The sequence below is a fragment of the Balaenoptera ricei genome, chromosome 11 (genome assembly GCF_028023285.1).
Source record: "Balaenoptera ricei isolate mBalRic1 chromosome 11, mBalRic1.hap2, whole genome shotgun sequence".
Lineage (NCBI taxonomy): Eukaryota > Metazoa > Chordata > Mammalia > Artiodactyla > Balaenopteridae > Balaenoptera > Balaenoptera ricei.
In genome coordinates this window covers 83,319,161-83,338,485 of record NC_082649.1, presented here as the reverse complement: position 1 = coordinate 83,338,485, position 19,325 = coordinate 83,319,161, and positions in this window count along the sequence as shown.

Genomic DNA, 19,325 nt, shown 5'->3' with positions numbered 1-19,325 from the left:
TTCAAGTTTAGAAAACACCTTATCCCCCTTCACCATCCTCCCACCTTGTCAGCTGCAAGTGATTCAGCCTCAGCTAATTGAGGCCACTCTTCATTTTCTAAAACTGTTTAATGTCAGTGCTAGGAAGAGGGTGGACCACATCTAATGCAGCGTTCCTACTACTATTAGTACTGTGACACTTATAGTAATAATTCACTGCTGATATTTATAATATGATATAGTTCTTGTCTTGTGTTATATTAATGAAATTCTGTGCCCTGTTTTAAAATATGAGAACATATGTACATAAAATGTCATGCCCTGCCTTTAAGCTCAGTAAATTGGAGTAAATATAAGGTTATGCCTGTCAAAATGTCACTTATATTCTGAGATGATTTCTCGACAGGGAGAGGAAAGGGTGTTATCTCTAGAACCTTGGAAATGTCCTCCAATTGAGATTATGCCCACCCATGCCTGGCAGATGAGAACATTCTCTATCAAGCATGTCATGGAGTTTGGAGCAACTATTCTTGCTCAGCCCCCTCATTTAACAGAAGAGGAAACCAGAGCTCAGAGAGGTTAGATAACTTGTTCAAGATCACCTAGGTGGGTGAAGATGAAGCTTATGAGAGGTCTGTCAACTCCTGGTCCTCCATAAATATCACTCATTCATTGAGATCTGTACTCATTTTCTACTCTTGCCACAAACTTAGCAGCTTAAACAACACAAATATATTCTTTTACAGTTCTGGAATTTAGAAGTCTGACTTGAGTCTCATGAGGCTAAACTTAAAGTGTCAGCAGGGCTGCATTCCTTTCTGGAGGTTGTAGGGGAGGATTTGCTTCCTTGCTCTTCTGGCTTGTAGACAAAATTCAGTTCTTCGCAGTTTTAGGACCAAGGTTCCAGATTATTTTGCTGACTGCAAGCTGATGACTCCTCCCAGCTTCTAAAGGTGCTGCGTACCCCGGCTCATAACCCTCTTCTTCAATCTGCAAAGCAATGGCCGGTCAAGTTCTTGTCACGTCCCATCTCTCTGACCCTTCTTCCATGGTCGCATCTGTCTGACCACAGCTGGGAAAGGCTCTCCATTTTAAAGATGCATGTGATTAAATTGGGCCCATCTGGTTAATCCAGGATAATCTTCCCATCTCAACGTCCTTGCCATTAATCACATCTGCAAAGTCCCTTTTACCACATAAGGTAGCATATTCATAGATTCTGGGTATTATTAGTACATGAATGTTTCTGGGGGGCCATTACTTTTCCTGCTAGTTCATACCTTCTAGTACCCCACCTCTACCCCAAAGAGATGTCGGGATGCACCCTCAGTTCTCCATCTGCTGGACCTTCATAACTGGCCTCCTACCTTTCATTAACTCCCACCTCCAATCCCACTGGATTAACTTTCTCCAAGGCCCAGGGTTAACAACATCAGTTCTCTATTCACCATAGTGCATGGCTCCTCCTCGTCGACTTAATTGAATCTACCTCCTCACCCTGGCATTAAGGCCTTCGGTGATGTCCTATTTGATTCCAGACTTTCTTTTATTCATATCCCAAGAAATCTCTCTTGCAGCCCATTTTCTTCTGTCAAAATGAACCACTCCAGCTTCCGCACATGCATCACTTTCTCACCTCAATACCCACATTATTTTACCCACATTATTTTACCCACATTATTTTCTCTGCCTGGACTGTCCTTATCCTCTCATCTCTGAATTTCCTAATCCTGGACTGTCCTTATCCTCTCATCTCTGAATTTCCTAATCCTCAAGTTTTCCAAACTCAACTCAAATGTCACTACTTTCTGGAAGCCTTTCCTCCCACCATCAATTAAGGCAAGAAACAGAACTTTCTTCTGATTTCTCATGGTTCTCATTTATCCCTTTGTCTTGACGCTAAGCATTTCTGCTTATCTGTTGCTACATGACAAACTATGCCAAAACTTAGTGGCTTAAAACTATAATTTGTTATTATATTTCATGAACCTCTAGGTCAAAAATTTGGTCAGGGCCTAGCAGGGATGGCATATCTCTGTTCGATGATTTCTGGAACCTCAGCTGAGTTGACTCAGGTATTTCTCTTGCTCGCTCTCTCCCTCCACAGAGCTTCTCCACATGCCCAGCTTGTGCTTCCTCACAGGCCGCAGGGTAGTTGAAATGTTTACATGGAAGCCCAGGGATCCAACAGACCAAAAGGGAAGCTCCTAGTCCCTACAAAGGCCGGCCTGGACCTGCTCTGCCTTACTCTATCACCCAAAGCAGTCACACACTGGATGGACCGGAATGTCAAAAAATTTGAGAACACCTTTGAAGTGACCTAAATCATTGTCTAGGTACTTTGGTCCGTGCCTGATCTTTTCTCTAAGACTGTGAGTTTGGAGTGTGATCCATTTAGTGGCTGCCATGGTGTCTAGCACCTATCTTGGTCCCTAACATGTATTCAGCAATTTTTGTTGTTAATGAATAAATAGGTTTAGCAAGTTCTTCTTGCCAAAGGTCACCATGTTCTTCAGAGGGCAGACTGTGGACATGACTATAGATTTGTGCCGTGAATTATGGGTAATCAATTTTAGGTTGTATTGAACCAATCTATCTAATTGGATTCCTATGAAGCACCTGCTTTCTGTCAAACTACAACTTGTGAGTGGGCAAGTCACACAGAAACCCATTTCACATCGATTTTCAATGCTGCCTAATAGTTTGTTTTGCTGATTCAATCAAAATGTAAATCTGTAATGACCAACTCAAGTGCTTGCCATAAAATTGTTTTTTATCGGCTCTCTTTTCCGAGGTTACATTGTATCAGCGTTTAGAAATTAAAATTCCTTGTTTAAATATACAATTTTCCTTTCAAAATGCATTTAGCAGCAACCCTTCCCATTTTAACCGTTATTATGTCATGACAAAATATGACCTTTCTCTTTTGTAAGAAGAGCATTGAAAAGGTTTTGCAGACATTTTGAAAATACATTTAATAACAGTAATAAGATACTCATCCCAATAAGATGGCAATTATAGTTTTATAAAGAGAAAATTATTAGAAGGCAATGTGAGGAATAAAAAGGAGAAAGATCTTTTTCATAGGCTTGAAAAAGAGCACTCCAGTTGCCTAATTGCTTTGATCTTTTTCCCTCATCTGCAAACCAGAGCTAATAATATCTAACTCACAGCCTTGTTGAAAGGATTCAATGGAAAGTGTACATTTCTGGCACCTAGTGAGTAGAGTATTCAGTGAATATTAGCAATTATTATCATTTTTATTATTTTGTTATGGTTTCTTAGGATGCTTTCCCTAAAGAACTTACTTCCTGGGAATAAAGAAAAAACAAAGGCATGAAGAAAAAGAAGGAAGAGGGGGGAGAGAGAGAAAGAAGGAGGAGGAGGAAGAAGGTAGAAAATCAGGAAAGATTCAGAAGAGACAAGACGATAAGGGACATCAGTGGAGATACTCCAGGGGCTCTGGTGTGGGTCAGAGATGGCTTCTCAGAGGATGCTGGCCTTAAAGGGTTTCACCTTAGAGACTGAACATGTAAATGGACAGTGGCAGGACCAGATGTGTCAGTAGAATCCTGGCCTACAACGTCTACTTAATTGCCCCCTACCTTTCCTGTGCCAACAGCCTCCCATCGGGGTACACCTAAAGCCTTCCCTTTCCCTCGCTCTAAAAATTTGCCCCTCTCCTGAGAGCCTTTGAGTCTCTGACGAATGCAAGTGATGGTGGCCGCCTCCCTCGTGTGTTAGTTTCCTAGGGCTGCCATAAGCAATTACCACAAACTTGGTGGCTTACAACCACAGAAATTTATCCTCTCACATTTCTGGAGGCTAAAAGGCCTAAATCAGGGTATCAGCAGGGCCACGCTGTCGCCAGAGGGTCTAGGGGAGAATCTGTTTCGTGCCTTCTCTTAGCTTCCGGTGTTGCCGGAAATCCTTGCCGCTGCTTGGTCTGTACATACATCACTCCAATCTCTGTCCGCATCGTTAGGGGGCATTCTTCCTGTGTGTCTCTCGCTGTGTCTTTTCTCATCTTCTTGTAAGGACACCAGTCATATTGGATTAAGGGCCCACCCTACTTCAGTCTGACTTCATCTTAACAAGTTACATCTGCAATGACTCTGTTTCCAAATAAGATCACACTCTGAGGTTCCGGGATAGACGTGAATTTTGGGGGGGTGGGGCGGAAAGGGGGACACTACCACCCCAGTCCACCTTGTTACAGCCAACTCTAAATAAATAGGCATTTCTTTCCACGTGACACGTGAGGATGAAAGCTAAGGGTTGACAGGTTAAAGGGGGAAGATGGTAGGGAACACATAGGGCATGTAGTATGGTAAACTATCTGCTGTGACAAACAGTCCCCAAAGTTTAGTGGCTTAATACACCAGGTTTATTCCTCAGTCATATCGTAATTCATTGGAGCGGGAGGGGGGCAAGGGTCCAGGCACTGACTTGCTTAGGGATCCAGGCTTTTCCATCTTAGACTCATTTCTACTCATAGTTCATTGGTCTGAACTTAGTGAGACCACACCTGTTGTAAGGGAGGCAAGAAGATGTAGCATAGCTGGGTGCCAGGAAGAAAACATATTGGTGGTGGCCTGCAGCCCGGTGCAGGGAAGGGAAAGGCTCATCTCTGTTCACACTCCCCTCCTCTGTCCTATGGCCAGAGGCACCAGGAACCCTAAGCTGCAAGCTTCATGAGGGACTCCTCTGAAGGCTGCTCTCTAAACTGTGCCTACCTCCCAACCCATTCTTTCCATGCTTCCCTTATCAGTATGACACTGAGCAGTTCATAAGGGATAATTCCTCTGAGGGGGCATTTACAATTTACCAAGAGACCTGGATTTCCCCCAAAGGAATGAATCTCTAATGGTAAAATCACAGCTCTTGGAAGTAAGACCGCGGGGTAGAGTTAGGGAAGAAGATCACAGTGAGTAAAGACCTTTGTCCTTAACTAAGGGTTAGACCAACCCAGGAGGGCACTATCAGAAGGGGCTTAGTGATCAGGTAGATGGCCTTTAGACAGACCCCAGTTTGATCCCCAGCTTAGGCATTTACTAGCTGTGTGAACTAGCACCTGTTTCTTTAACATCTCTGATCCTTGGTGGCCTCATCTATTAAATGGGGCAAAAAAGACAACCTACTTCATTGATTGCCTGTGAGAATTAAATAAGGTAAGACAAATTATGTATTCAATTAACAATAGCCATTGGTAGCCAGCAAGAGTAGCTTGATTTTTTTCCAATGATGATGAAACTTACATTCAATTCCCAGTTCTAATTATCTAAATACCTAATTATATTATCCAACACATGCATCCTTTTGCTCAGGTGGGAACTCCAACCTGGGGGGCCCTCCTGTCTTCATCCTTGTATTACACTCCCACTCACTTCCCTCATCCATCAGCCTAGTGCCTTGTATGTAGTAAATGCTCAATAGAAGCTCCATTAAAGCTCCAGACCCTAAGGAACAAGAAAGTGATCCTTGAATCATTTTAATGACTTATAATTAATGTGATGAATGAGACATAGTCAGTGCTTTGAGTTACTGCTACAGGGCTCTCTGTCAAAGAGACAGCAGATCTTTTTTTTTTTTTTAATAACATCTTTATTGGAGTATAATTGCTTTACAATGGTGTGTTAGTTTCTGCTTTATAACAAAGTGAGTCAGTTATACATATGTTCCCATATCTCTTCCCTCTTGCATCTCTCTCCCTCCCACCCTCCCTATCCCACCCTCTAGGTGGTCACAAAGCACCGAGCTGATCTCCCTGTGCTATGTGGCTGCTTCCCACTAGCTATCTATTTTACGTTTGGTAGTGTATATATGTCCATGCCACTCTCTCACTTTGTCCCAGCTTACCCTTCCCCCTCCCCATGTCCTCAAGTCCATTCTCTAGTAGGTCTGTGTCTTTATTCCCGTCTTGCCCCTAGGTTCTTCATGACCTTTTTTTTTTTTCTTAGATTCCATATATATGTGTTAGCATACAGTATTTTTTTTTCTCTTTCTGACTTACTTCACTCTGTATGACAGACTCTAGGTCCATCCACCTCACTACAAATAACTCAATTTTGTTTCTTTTTCTGGCTGAGTAATATTCCATTGTATATATGTGCCACATCTTCTTTATCCATTCATCTGTCGATGGACACTTAGGTTGCTTCCGTGTCCTGGCTATTGTAAATAAAGCTGCAATGAACATTTTGGTACATGACTCTTTTTGAATTATGGTTTTCTCTGGGTATATGCCCAGTAGTGGGATTGCTGGGTCGTATGGTAGTTCTCTTTTTAGTTTTTTAAGGAACCTCCATACTGTTCTCCATAGTGACTGTATCAATTTACATTCCCACCAACAGTGCAAGAGTGTTCCCTTTTCTCCACACCCCCTCCAGCAGTTATTGTTTGTAGATTTTTTGATGATGGCCATTCTGACCGGTGTGAGATGATATCTCATTGTAGTCTTGATTTGCATTTCTCTAATGATTAATGATGTTGAGCATCCTTTCATGTGTTTGTTGGCAATCTGTACATCTTCTTTGGAGAAATGTCTATTTAGGTCTTCTGCCCATTTTTGGATTGGGTTGTTTGTTTTTTTGATATTGAGCTGCATGAGCTGCTTGTAAATTTCGGAGATTAATCCTTTGTCAGTTGCTTCATTTGCAAATATTTTCTCCCATTCTGAGGGTTGTCTTTTCATCTTGTTTATGGTTTCCTTTGCTGTGCAAAAGCTTTGAAGTTTCATTAGGTCCCATTTGTTTATTTTTTTTTATTTTTTATTTTTTTATTTTAAATTTATTTATTTATTTATTTATGGCTGTGTTGGGTCTTCGTTTCTGTGCGAGGGCTTTCTCTAGTTGTGGCAAGCGGGGGCCACTCTTCATCGCGGTGCACGGGCCTCTCACTGTCGCGGCCTCTCTTGTTGCGGAGCACAGGCTCCAGACGCGCAGGCTCAGTAATTGTGGCTCACGGGCTCAGTTGCTCCGCGGCATGTGGGATCCTCCCAGACCAGGGCTCGAACCTGCGTCCCCCGCATCGGCAGGCAGACTCTCAACCACTGCGCCACCAGGGAAGCCCCATTTGTTTATTTTTGTTTTTATTTCCATTTCTCTAGGAGGTGGGTCAAAAAGGATCTTGCTGTGATTTATGTCATAGAGTGTTCTGCCTATGTTTTCCTCTAAGAGTTTGATAGGAGACAGCAGATCTTAACTTTGGAATCCTGCATTTAGGCATTGCTGCCTTTGCCCTAATGCCCACAGGGCCCTTTGGGACTTCGTTGTTTGAAATAGACGCTCAGAGGACACAGCGTCCAGCGCTCAGCCTCAACTTCAGGCCTCTAGGGTAGAACCATGGCAGTGATTTTTCTTTAACAAATTCCCCGTCAGCCTGAGAATCCAGTGTGGTGAAGTCCAAAGGGGACTAACGGTACCTGGGAAATGTGACCATCACGTGTTTAGCATTCACTGGGCTGCTCACCCGGAGTGGCTGAAACCCACTCTCAGTGGGCAATTGGGAGGATAGAGGCCCCTCCCATGGGCTCTCAGTGGAACGGAAGAATTGCTGCTTAAGATTGAAAGATTGTGGCTTAAGGAAAACCTCCCTCGAATAGGTGAACATCACAGTGTTCGCCCATCTGTGCTGCTTGGCTGACCCTGAGGGCGTCAGGGGAAACTTCTCCTGTGATCGTGGGACCCAGTGGCCCTGGTCATAAAAGTCTTAACAGCACAAGTTTGTTCTCTTGTGTGTGTGCTGGGGCCAGTTTGTAAGGAGTCCCTTTCCTTCACGCCCTGATGAGACACAGCATTTAAGAGCTGCTTACTGTCTTATTTATTTACATGAGAGAAAATCATGAGCCCTGGTTGTTTAAGCTTTTCATAAGGAAATGTGGAAATCCTTAGTTTAGCCAGAGATGAAATTTTTGCTCTCCGAAAAAGAAGTGTGCCTAGCTCCAAGAATGATGGGCATTATTCAATTGTAGCCATCCCTGGTATTTAGGAAACTCTATTCTATTCTAGATAAGAGAAATCAAGTAGTTGTTGGCTTTTTGTTTTTGTTTTTGTTGTTTTCTATGACTTAACCACTCCTGCGCGCAGTGGCTGGGTGGTATTTTATCTCTGTAGCCCCTGAGCTCAGCATAGCGAAAGGTTTGCAAGAGACCAGTCGAAGGAGCTGTGAGTTGTACGACTGGAGAGTTTTGTCTAGTGGTTTATCCAGGTTCTCGCTCTCTGTGAGTGTCTGAGTGCCAGTAGGAGCTGTTTAGACAGTGAAGAGACAGCAAAGAAAACAGACCAGCTCCATGCTCTCACGGAACGTGTATTCTAGCAGAGGGAGACCCACAATGAGCATATATACTACTGTATGAACAAGAACACCCTAAAATGGTACTAAGCAATATTGAGTCGTTTTAAAAGGTGATGGGAGAGATATGAACAGAGAAGGGAGGGGGCAACTTGAGCTGGAGGCGTCAGGAAAGGCCTCTGAGAAGCTGAGCTGAGCTTGAGGTGCAAGAAAGCACTTCCCATGAGAAGATCTAAGGCAGAAGGCAGATGGCCCGTCACAAAAACCCTACCTGCTAGCAGCTTTTGTGCAGCCTGCCAGCTAAGAATACGTTTTATGTTTTTAAATGGTTTGAAAACAAATTTAACCTTTTTAAAGAAATTTAAAAAATATTTTGTGACACATAAAAATCATAGGAAATTCAAATTTCAGAATCCATAAAGGTCTATCAGAACAAAGCCGTGTCCACTTGCTCATACACCGTCTGTGGCCACTTTCATGCTACAGTGACAGACTTGAATAGTTACAACGGAGAACTGATGGTGCCCAAAGCCTAAAATATTTACTGTCTAGCCTGTTAGGGAGAAAGCGTGCTGACCCTGGATCTAAAAGAAGAACATTCAGACAGAGGGACCCACACATGCTAAGTTGCAGTGCAGACTCGGGGGACGGCAGGGAAGCTGGATAAGGTGGAAAGATGATGTCAGAGAGGCAGAGACCAGATCCTATGGACCCAGGGTATTTTTGACATCTAACCATATGCTACCATATGTTATGAGTAATATGCTTTTGTCTAGTCTCTACCCCAAACACTTTCAAGTTCCTGAAAGCAAGGCAATGCTTTCTAATCGTAAATGGACAAAATTCTACCCCATCCTCCTTGACCTGCTTAGTCTGAGAGCTCATAAATCTTCTTCCTGCCTCCTTTTCAAAACTCAAAGAAGTGGTTTTTCAACTAGAAACTAGATTAGAATCCCTGATCCACTACTTACTGATTGTGTGACCTTGAGCAGGTTACTTAACTTCTCTGTGCTGCAGTCTCCTCATTGGTAAAGTAGAGTTATTACTACCCAGCTTAAGGATTTCTGTGAAGATTAAATGAGATAGTACAAAGAAAGCGCTTAATAAGTGCTGCCATGAGCTGCTGCTAAAATTCTTCTCGGGTAAAAATGTCACTTGGCAAATGTGGATACCTGGCCCCGCTCCCCAGAGATTCAATTCAGTGGGTCTAGGGTAAGGCCCAGGAATCTGCCACGAGCTGTGTGAGCCACATATTAAAAAATACCACCCCAGGGAGACAGGTGTGGGACCACCTGGCCTGGCCTAGAGCATTGATAATCACTGAATGGATTGGGAGTCCGGGGGTGGGATTTTTTTTTTTTTTTTCCCCTATGGGAGTCCAAATCTGAGATTAAACAAAGAAATGGAGTTGAAGGTAAAGGGAGGAGATGGGGTGGGCCTCAAACCAACCCCGCTCTGTGAAAATAATATTAAGTACTCCCCCATGGTAGGCAGGGGGCCTGTGCAGATTAAGTTGGGTATAGAAAAAGAGTTCTCTTCCTTAATTCTCTGTGAATCCAGGAATCTCTGGGGGTTTATTGCCACCCTTATCTTGTGGATGACGTTCCTTGTATTGTACTTCACAGGGGAGATATTACAAAGGGAGACAGGGCTTCTTCCCCCCCTCCCCCATTAGTCAGAGCCACAGGGGCCAGGAAGGAAAACGAGTGAGGCGTTAGGGAGTGGTGAGGATTGTGGTGAACCAGAGAGCACAAGCTGCACCTCAGGGCCTGGTGGCTCCTCCTCGCCAGCCAATTGTGGTCACACAGGAATGCAGACCGAGAATGGGCAGAGAATCCTATTTTCCAAACGAAGCCAGATATCCAGATTTTTCTGCAATATATTCCCAGTAATAAATGTTGGCAAGTATTTTCATTTTTTTTAAACTCCCGTGTGGGCCAAACAAAACACATCTGCTGGCCGGATCCAGCCTGTGGGTGGGCCTCCAATTTGCAAACTCTGGTCTAGACTGAATAATTCAAGCTTTGGGACCTGTACCCCGACTCCCATCCTGCCCCTTGGCCTGGTGGAGACAAAGGATCTCTCCTAGGGTAGCGGCTCTCAATCCTAGCTACACATTAAAGTCACCAGGGAAGAGAAAAACTGTGTACTGATGCCCAGCTCCACATCCAGAGCTTCTGATTTAACTGGTCCAGGTAGAGCTCCCCAGGGAATATGCAGTCAGATTTGAGCATCCCCACACAAGGGCAAGAGCAAAGGGGGTGTATTTGGAGAAGGAGATGGTCTTGGGAAGAGAGTGACCAGGAGTCTGAAAAACAAGGCCAGGCTAGAAACCCCTGTCAAGGTGTGAACTTTCTGTGCCTCCCCCTGCTCTATGTAACAGTCAGGTAAACAGCTATGAAGAGTTTGACATTATTAAAAGTTTTGTCTTCCTATTTCCGTCAGATACCTCCAAGCCATCACTAAATTCTCACAGCCTCGTACAGGCGGTGGTGGTGATGGTGCGTTCGTGTGTGTAGGCGGGGAGGGCAGTAAGGGACAAGGTAAAGGCATCTTACTCCTTCCGCTCTCCCCCACTAACACCCACTCAGAGAAGCGGCATCCCCCTGATGGGGCTAAAGCCCAGGAGCTCCCAGGGACAGTAAGCCACCCGGAGGGGAGGGAAGATTCTGCAACACGGAAGCTGTGTCAGGCTGCCCGAGCTGCGGAGTTAAGGCATACCACCCCTTTCCCCAATATTCCAGAGGAAAGTGACTGCTGAAGTTCGGATGAAGGGGGTTGACGCTTGAGCGATGAATATCTTTGCTACCTAGTGTTTGGCCCAAGGTAGCCTATGAATGCTTGTTGAAGGAATGGAGTTGATGGAGACAGAGATAGAGATAGGGAAAGAGACAGAGACAGAGAGAGAATATGGAGGAGTCAATAACTGCCTTTCTGCCTTTTGAGGCAATTCTTTTTCTTCTCCCTCCCTCCCCATGAGCAAATAGGGAGGCCGTATGGGAACTGGGTCCACTAAACTTTGTTTTCCATTAGTTGCTAGGCTTTCCAGCAAGTTCACGACTTGCCAGGGTGGTTTCATACAAAGGCTTCACTCCCATGTATTAATTGGCCCTTAACACACAGGAAGACACCAGTGAGTTTTTATAGTGTGTGGAGGGTTTTTGAACCAGGAACCAGATTCCTAGTTTCCCCTGCACCCACTCTTTTCCCTTTGAAGTCAACAGGAGCCCTGCTCAGGGTGTCTAGAGAGAAACAAGGATCTGATCTAAGTGAATTGTTAAGAAAATGCATTAAAGTGCTAAAGTAAGATGAAGTTACCCAGAGAAAATACACTCTGGCCAGAAGAAACTGCAATCAGAACCATCTGTAGGGGGTCTGAGAAAAGAAGAAAACGTATTTTAAAAATTCAGTTAATGTGTTCAGTTGCCTCAAAGGAAATAAAGACCCATGGTCTTTTACATGTTTAAAATATGAATTGACAATGAATGATGAGATTGGCAAATTGCTCTACAATTAAAAACATAGAAATGTTTGAGGCAATTAGAATAATTGTCATATGTTAATTATGGGTTGATGGGTTTTGCACACTGCCAGCAATTACCTTTTGAGTCTGAGCTTTTCTGAACAGAATCCAAATGCATAAAGACATTGATATAATAAGAACTGTCTTCCTTGTTGGCATGCCTGCCATATTTTCAGTGTCTTTTAAGGTATGTAATTATTTTTAATTAGGTCTCCAGAAGAAAAAATTTTAATGTATGCTTTACTAGGTCATCCTTAACGAACCTTGTAACCAATATAAAAGGAGAGAGGTATAGAAGGAATTGCATGTCAGGCAAACCTTGGTTTAGATATTTACTAGCTGGGTTCTATGGGCAAATTGCTTAGCCTTTCTGAATCTCAAAGTTAAAAGAGGAAAATATATACCTTACAGGGCTGCTGGAGGTTAATATTTATGTATCCCCACGTATTGTGCCTGAGGCAAAGCAGATGCTCAATAAAATTAGTTATTATTTTTCTAGAAATAGTGGCAAAAGCATCTCAAGCTGGGATATCCTTTCAACCATTTCATTAGAGTAAAATCCTTGCAGTTACTATTCTTGCAACTAGGACTGTCATGTGTGACCGTTCAGATTATGCCCTGCACAGCTTCTAGGGTAGTCATTGACCTGGAAGTCTATGTGAATAGTGCCCCCTGGGGTTGTGCAGTGTACAACCTTCACAACTCTACATGGACGCTCTGCTTACACCTAGGATCCTAAACTTAAATCCTTTTTAATCTTTGGTCTTTAGATAAACATGTCCTGTTTTTGTTCATGAGACCTTCCCCCAGTTGGGCTTTTTTTCAGCAGTATTTGTCAGAGGTTAGCAGATTTCCACCTGCAGGCCTAATCTGGCCTGCAGCCTGTTTTTATAAGTAAAGTTTTATTGGACTGTAGTTATACCTGTTCGTTTATGTATCATCTATAGCTACTTTTGAGCTACAGTGGCCCAGTAGAGTAGTTGCAAGAAAGACTCTGTGGCCCACAAAGCTGAAAATATTTACTCTCTGGCACTTTACTGGGAAAGTCTGTTGACCTCTGGTGTTGATGACTGACTAGCCAAATATCTGTTTATCTTAATTCCAGGGAAAGTTAATGGCTGATGCCTGTTTGTTTGTTTGTTTTTCTCTCACACTTCTTACGTTGCTGGGCCAGGAGGTGGGGTAGATGTTTTTCTTGATCCTAGTTGCCACTTCCAGACCATTCTCCTTCCTTCCTCTCCCAAATCCCTACAGCTCTGAAACTCATGATTTTAGATTCTCCCATCCACCGCCCCGCCCCCCACCCCGTTGTGGCAGCCATCTACCCATCCCTGAAAATGTTATCTCCCGGCTCACTGTCACTCTCTCAATAATCTTCCCATTGTCATTCTTGGTAATTGTCACAGTCATTTTCATAAAAGATCATAAATGATCTTTCCATTATCTTGGCCTCTCAGGTCCTAAATCAGATCACCTCCAGTGATTTTGCTTTTATTCAACGTTCAACCATGTCTGGAGGGCTAGACCTCCGTCTTCCACACGCTCTCAGCCGCTGACTCCCGTGGTCATTTCCAGCCTAGTCTTTGCCAACTAGAGCAACCCCTGCCCAATCAGGCTTCTCAGCTCACTTCCTGTAGCCCTCTGACTTCAATGACTTCCAAACCCTGGGACGTATTCCACTGATGCTACACCACCCTTTACACGGTCCCTCACCCCTTTCTGTCTTCACATCCCTTACTGCCTGGCTTACACATCATGGCCTTTTGTTATAATTACTCTTTAGCATAGAGTCTCAAGTCCCCCTGCCCCTTCACTGCTTCATAAGGAGCTTCCGGCAAAGCCTGAGTCCTGGTGATGTCCAGTACTGGACCAGACTACAGCTGAGCACAGGAATTGGACTGAAGAGACACATATAGCTGTGGCCACTTTCATTCATGCCCTCTAACCTCGAGTGGACATTTATGTTCCCTGGTCATCCCTCACTCCCACTCTCGTAGATGATTTTTTTCGTGCCTTGTCATGGCTCACTGAACTTCAAACACCTCCACCTGTATTCTCTTTCTCAGTGATCTTGCCTCCTGTTTCATGAAGGAAAAGAAGCCTCCGCAGACTTCCAGCAACAAAGCTACTTGCTTCTTTGCCGTATAATCTGCCTCCCAGCTTATTTAAGGCTCCGCGGTCCTAGCTAAGATCAACCTCTCCATTTTTCCACTAGAGTCCATCCCCTCTTGCCTATTCAAAAATATCTGAATTCTTGAATTCAAATCTCCACATTTCTCCCCTTCCTTAGTACATTATTTGTTCTTCCCATTTTATACAACAATTTTTCCATCACTGTAAATATCATGTTATTCCTCTCATCTTTTGACTCTCTTTCCCTCTTCAGCGACCATCCATTATTCTGTTCCCCTTTAGAGCACAAATTCTCAAAACTGTTATCTATCCTCACGGTGCCCAATTTTTACCTTCAGTTCTCTCTTTAACATTCTCTTCATGCTTTTGTTACCTTTACTCCACCCGAAGTGCTCTTGCCAAGGTGACAGATGAAATCTGTATTGCTAAATCCAGCAGTCGGTTTGTAGTTCTCACTATGACCTTCTGAAAGTATTTGACATGGCTGACTGTTTCTTCCACTTAGCTTCCAGACATCATGTTCTCCTCGGTGAGGGGGTGCCTCAGTCATGAGAAAGAACAATCTAAAAGAGCCTGAGGTGCATCTGGATTGACTGTATGGAATGCAAGAGGAGACTCCTTTTAATTGTTTTTTTTTTTTTTTAAATTTTATTTATTTATGGCTGTGTTGGGTCTTCGTTTCTGTGCGAGGGCTTTCTCTAGTTGCGGCAAACGGGGGCCACTCTTCATCGCGGTGCGCGGGCCTCTCACTATCGCGGCCTCTCCTGTTGCAGAGCACAGGCTCCAGACGCGCAGGCTCAGTAATTGTAGCTCACGGGCCCAGTTGCTCCGCGGCATGTGGGATCTTCCCAGACCAGGGCTCGAACCCGTGTCCCCTGCATTGGCAGGCAGACTCTCAACCACTGCGCCACCAGGGAAGCCGAGCCTCCTTTTATAGAAGCCTCATCCTTGTAAAATGGACGCTTTATCTGAACCGCAATAGCCCTCTTGTTCCTGTGATGCCCCTCGTGGCTAAGAGGGACGTGGGGTGGAGGGATGGAGGTGGGGAGAAGGGGGAGCCCTGAGTTGAGTCCTTAGGAGCTTGTGGCCTTGGCTGGGTTACCTATAACGTCCAGGCCTCAGGTTTCGTATTGGTAAAGTGTAGATGGGAATACCTACTACATAGGCTTGTTGTAAAGAATAAATGAATTTGTGTTAGAGAAAGCCTGGGATCCTAATTACAAACTAAAATGCCTGTCAGGGTGGGCAGGAAGGAAATATAAATTAAGACAGTCAGCAGATGCCTAACCCCTAAAGGCAGGTCATATTTAAAACTTGAAAATAAACACACCAGGTCAAATAAATCAAGTTTGGCCCACCTTTTTACTGGGCTGGTGGCTGAGACACGGGGGGTATTCAGTTAACATTAGACCCCCTTTCTTTCGGAAACTCACCTTGATCAGTCAGTCATTCAATCAACCTACTGTGTTTCATGCCCATGACATTCATTCAACACATCTGTCCTCAGCCCCCTCCGCGCCAGGCACTGTGCAAGGTCAAGTGGTGGTCCCTTCTCTCAGGCTCCATTTCTACTATTAGAGAGGCTGACTGACAAACTGTGAAAATATTTGCCAACTGTGAAAAGTGTTATGAAGACAAACAGAGGGATGCGATTAAAAAGAAAAAAGTGGAAGAGGAGCTGGGAATCCACTGTAATAAAAAGGAAGTATATGAGACTGATGGCTAAGAGCTTGAGTTCTGGAGTCTGATTTCCTGGCTCTGTGACCTTAGGCAAGTTCCTTATCCTTTCTGTGCCTTAGTATGCTACCGGCAGACCTCGTTTTATTGAACTTCACTTTATTGCACTTCACAGATACTGTGTTTTTTACAAATTGAAGGTTTGTGGCAAGCCTGTGTCAAGCAAGTCTATTGGTGCCATTTTTTCCAACAGCATTTGTTCGCTTCATGTCTCTGAGTCACGTTTTGGTAATTCTCTCCATGTTTCAGACTTTTTCATGACTATTATATTTGTCATAGTGCTCTGTGATCAGTGATCTTTGATGTTAGTACTATATGACTCACTGAAGGCCCAGATGATGGTTAGTGTTTTTTAGTAATAAAGTATTTTTTACTGAAGGTATGTTCATTGTTTTTTTAGACATAAGCCTATTACACACTTAATAGACTACAGTATAGATAAACATCCCTTTTCTTTTTCTTTTCCACTATTGTTTATTACAGGATATTGAGTATAGTTCCCTGTGCTACATAGTAGTACCTTGTTGTTTATCCATTCTATATATAATGGTTTTGCATCTGCTAATCCTAAACTCCCAATCCATCCCCCCCTCCCTCTGGCAACCACAAGTCTGTTCTCTAAAACATCAGTTTTATATGCACTGGAAAGCCAAAAATTCACGTGACTTGCTTTATTGAGGTGGTTGGGACCTGAACCCGCATTATCTCCAAGGTATGCCCATATTTTATAAAATGAAGATAATAACAGTTCCTACCTGATAGGACTATTGAGAGGATTAAGTGAGTTAGTGCATTTAGAGCCCTCAAGTCATTCGCTAGCACATAGTCGGTACTCAGGTAAATTAGCTATATGGCAGGCAAAATGTTCTAGATGTGAATTTGAAAACTAAGGTTCTAGTAAGGTGACCAACTTGTCCTGATTCACCTAGAACTTTCCCTGTATTAGTGCTGGAAGTCATATTCCCTGGGAAACCCCTCAGTTCTGGGCAAATCTAGATGGTTGGTCACACCAGGTCTACTTCCAGCCTCTAACTAGCTGTGTGACTTTGAGGCCATCTTATGCCTTCTCTGGGTCTGTGAAATGAGGAGTTCAGACTAGATGGGTGGTTCTCAAATTTCATCACATATGAAAATCTCTTGTTGTTGAAACATGGGATGCTGAGCCCCGCCCCAGAGTTTCTGATCCAGCAGGTCTAGGGTGGATCCTGACCCACGGCACTAGATGGTCACAGAGGTCCGTTTGTCTTCCAACAGTTTGTGATTCTGTGTTTGCTTCCTGTGAGCTGCTCATGGTCTTTATGGGAAAAGGAGATTCATGGACAGAAAACCGTGCATTCCGTCAGTCAGTCATTTATTCATTCAGCACTATTTCTTGAACACCTGCTCTTTATCCGGTACTGTTCTAGCTGCTGGGGATCTAGTAGTCCACAGCACCACAGCTTGTTATGGCAGGGAGTTGGCTTGCTGGGCTTTGTACCCTGCACAGCCCTGCCCCTCCCAGATGTCATGCACGGTAAAGACTCTTAAGTAATGAGAGCTGGAGAACAGTGTAAGATAACACAAAGAAGCAGTAAGCTCTGCCTTACAGACCTTAAAGGTAAGCATACAGCCACCTGGGGGGGAGGGGTAAGCTAGTCTGTGCCCAAGAGCTACAACCCCCCTACCACCCTCACCCCCTACTGAACACCCACCCCCTAACTCCCTACCTCAGTGTCAGTTTTATGGCCGGGACTCCATTTTTTGAGATTCATCCATTTGTCTCTTATGAAAAATAAGGTAAACCCTTTAAGCCTTATTTGATTTTTTTCAGGAAGAATAGAATAGGACTTCCATGATTTCATCCTTTCAGTTATTTTATTTTGCTGCCAGCCACATGGGAGAAGCTATCTTTTATAAATAAGCAGATACTCTGCATTTCTCTCGTACGAATTTCCAAGCGAGGAGGAAGAGAGCTCGTTTTGTGGCCTGCTGAAGAGCCAGAATATTTATTACCCAAGAAGTTTTGTTCAACCGCGTCAGCCAGTTGGTGTGTTGCATTCAATCAAAGGTCCTGACAAACACGCAGGGAAGGTCAACTAATAACACTAATTTTCTGGACACTCCTAATGACAGGTTTATTTGATAAGACTTTATTCCCCCCTTCCTCCCATCTACTCACGTTTTATTGCACGTCCACTTAGCCACATTTGTTGTTTCAGATACCTACGACTGCAGAACCCAGCACCCCAAAAGTCAGTGGCTTGAAACAAGGTCTGTTTTTATTGGTTCCCAATTTGTGGGTCAGGAACTTGGGCTAGGTTCAGTGGGGATGGCTTATCTCTGCTCGTGTCGTGCTCACACATGTCAGAACTGGCATGGTGTCACTTCCACCACATTCTGTTGGTCAGAGCAAGTCACAAGACCATCCCAGGTTCAAGGAAGGAGGGGACATTTACTCCACATCTTGATGGGAGAAATTATTGGTGGCCATTTTTGCAATATCCTTGCCTTCTCTGAATCTTAGTTAATGCACTTCAAATAAGACAAAATAGTGGTTTTTTTGGTGAGGGGGTCTTGTCTTTGATTTATAGCATCTAAATCCAAGAAGAGTGTCAGAACTCCCTCAGGGAAATAAGGATATTTAAATGATTACCTAAAGAATGTAGCTCATGGATAAGAATGACAGTGAAAAGGGTATAATATGTCTGGCTATACATTTATGATAAATTTGAAATGTGTCTAAAACCCAACTGTCCTTTTGGAAACAAATATAACGGGCCATAAAATTCTCCGAATGCTTCTTATTAGCCTGAATGCATCTCAAAGAAAAAGAGAATTGAACGGCACAAGAGGATTTGACCAAAAATCTCATGGGCAGCAGATCTTTTGAATGGTCTTCAGTTGAGGGGCAATAATGCCAACCACATGCCTGCCTATATTTTGGAAATTATTTTACTAAGGGCTTGTGAAAATATGGAAAATGTACACACAAGCACATAAAAATGCATAAAGTGTGAAGAGTATGGTCTATCCTTGTGGCAGCAACAGGAAAGACAGTCACAGGAGGTGTGTATATGGGATGTATAAGGTGACCTGGTGCTTCTTAATCCTTAAATGTGCGAACGAATCACCTGGGGACCTTGTTTAAAAGCAGATCCTGATCCAGTGGGTCTGGGATGGGAGCTGAGATTGGAGTTTCTGACAAGCTTTAGGTGCGTAGATGCACAGATTTGAAGAGAAAGATTATACACGATGGGGGATAAGGGGATGCATGATACGTTTCCTTCTTTACAGAGCAGGTAAAGGTCAGGCAGAAAATGTTGCCTCTATGCCTACCATGTGCCTGAAACTGGGCTAAGACTCAGGCTCTGAACTTAATGAGCTGCCAGTCTAGAAGGAATGATAAACACAGAAAATAATTCCAATAGAGAGTGCTGAGAGAGTGGTGGGTTAACTGTGATTCTGCTGAGTTAACTGTTAATTAGCAGCGGCTTTGAGCTCCTGAACCACTAACGAGGATGTGGCTTGGGTTAGTTGATTGACGAGAGTCTTGGGATCTTCATCTATAAAATGATGTTTCCGATGCCTGCCTCCTAGAATTCATATGTGACTTGAGTGAAATTAAGCCATAAAGTGAAATAATGCCTCACGCATAGTAAGTGCTCAGTAATGATTAACTTTT